Source organism: Cyprinus carpio, unplaced genomic scaffold (genome assembly GCF_018340385.1).
Source record: "Cyprinus carpio isolate SPL01 unplaced genomic scaffold, ASM1834038v1 S000006552, whole genome shotgun sequence".
NCBI classification, from domain to species: Eukaryota; Metazoa; Chordata; class Actinopteri; order Cypriniformes; family Cyprinidae; genus Cyprinus; species Cyprinus carpio.
In genome coordinates, this window is record NW_024879215.1 from 825,943 (window position 1) to 828,599 (window position 2,657).

Genomic DNA, 2,657 nt, shown 5'->3' on the forward strand with positions numbered 1-2,657 from the left:
GGGCAGGGAAAACCAATAAAAATCAAGAAAATCTTGAAAAACTCTAACAGACTTCAAAAAACTTTTTGAACAAACCCTTTGGAAAACAGCTTTATATGACATCGCAGAAAACTCCATTATGTTGCCCTCTGCTGTCGAGGGAAATGAGCGTAAAAAGCTTTTTACAGAAAACCAAAAGGATATAGCGGTCTTCGTGGCTTCCTTTTTTAAACTGCACATTTCAAGCCAACACTCACCCGTTACTAAATTTAAAAATCTTGTTTTAAATAAAACTGATTATTCTTTTTAAAACGAGCTCAAAAGGTCAAATCTACTTACACCCAAAGGGGCGGTTCCCATGAGATTAAACCCCAGGATGCGGCCATCTTTTCGGAAGTGATTCGGGGCGGCCAAAAAACAGATGCCCAATGCGATGGCTAAATAGAACTACTACCAGACTTTTCCATACACCGCGAGAGGCCCGAGGGGGCTGATCCAATTTCCCCCCAAAACGGGCGGACCTTTTGGGAGGAAGAACAAAACTTTAAACAAAACAAAGTGGCAAAAGAAAATGATGATGCGCTTTTATGGGTTCCCGACCATCCCAAAAAGATACGCGCCATGCTTTTGGGTGATCCCCAAACATGGGGAATATAACTGAAAGGGTAGGGGCAAACACCCAGATACAGAAAAAAAGGGCAAAAAACCCCCGAAACCAACATGCATTGATTCAAGAGGGCATGTTTTTAAAAACAGAAACAAACTGATATATCGGTGACACTAATATCGGGGCTTTTTAAAGGGATCTGTATCATTTAATCAATATTAAAACAGTATTTATATACTAAAAATTTAAAAAATTTTTTTATTTAAAATTTTTTTTTGACACTAGAAAAAATAAAAATGAAAAAAAATAAAAAATTAATTAAGATAAAAACAAATAATAAATTTTAAAAAAGTATTTAATTAATCATTTTAATGAATCTTAATAAGTTATTATTAAATTAAATACTAAAAAAATTACAAAAAATAAAAATGAAATAAATAAAATTGATTTTTTTTTAAATGACAAAAATATGCAACTAAACTTTTAATATTTTAAACTGTAAATGCAGAAAACTAAAAACTAAATTCAAATATAAAAAATATACAATGGACACAGAAAAAAATATTTTTTTTAAAAACTCATAATTTGTGTACATCTCATATTTTTAAATTACCATAAAAAAAAAACATAAATCTTTAAAATGTAAGATTAATTAAAATGGAATTAAATTAATACAGAAAAGAATAAAAATAAAAATAAAAAAAAACAAAACTTAAATAATGACAAAAAAAAAAAAATAAAATAAAAAAACATTACATTAAAAAAAAATTTAACCTACATTTATATTTTAAAAAAACTCATAAAAAAAAATGAAAAAAAGCATGTAACTAATCTACAAAAAAGGAGACTGAAAATAAAAAAAATTAAAAAGAATTGAAAGTATTAAATAAACATTAGTATATAAAAAAACTAAATTAACATTTTTTCAGGACTTCAAAAGATGCATTTCATGATAAATACATTCGGGCCCCCAAATTAAATTTAAAACATGACATTTAAAAATAAAATAAAACCAAATTAAATTAAAATTACATTTCAATTTAAATTTCGGGTTCTAAAATTTCATCAAAAAAATCTAATTATCTTTAATTTTTTCCCCCCCAAAAAAAGAAGAAACAGAACGTACTATGGGCTGATTCACAAAGGAATTCACAGGTGACATGTGAAGAATACGGTGAGTAAAAAGAAATGACTTCCTTCCCTACACGCCTGACAGAGCACCAATCAGAGGAGCTTAAAAAAACGGCAGACCCTGCCAACAGAACCACGGGCGCACGAATCATGAACTGGATTATCAGAACTAAACAGTATGATGTCACAGATGATACCTTGACTTCTGAACTAAGCCGCTCATGAGAAACGGTAAGTCAAAAGTTTCATGAAGAGCCTGGGTAGACACACGAGACACAAAACAGCATCGGTTATGACACCAATGCATGATCATATCACACAATATAACAACAGAGGCATACAATGGGTTTCTACTCACCCGTAACATCAAAAGAAACGTCCACCTGATATGAACATAATATCTCAATTTAACACTGGCTTTCTACCCAAAGTCGGTGCAGTCAGCAAACCCCAAAGGCGAGAAGGAACTCCAGAAATATGGCGATGTGCGATGATAAACGCTGGGAAAACAAAAGCCTTGAGGCTGGAGAGAGAAGAACCAAAGACGTCAACCACGGTGAAGAAACAAACCAGTATTATTACACATGCTTTAAAGCTTTGTTTTTTACTTTCGTTACTGAGATGACATGATCAAAGGCCTGTTTCCGTAAAAACAGGTTTACCAAATCAAGCCAGGTTTATTTCAGAAGTTAGTCTGACTTATTGTCAAGTGATGTGATTCAAAATAAGTCAGACTAACTGAAGCGTGACCTTTTCATGCACCTGTTTTGTGAGTGCTGACCACTGCAGATTCTGGCTTATTTTGTGCTGCAGGCCAGTGAGCAGGACGTTTGATAACGTGTCTGCTTCTGTCGTTTCTGGTGACTTGTGAGGAAAAAGATGAAAATTTCATGCAAATGATCTGCGACTCAATGGGACCAACCACATTTAATATCTATTA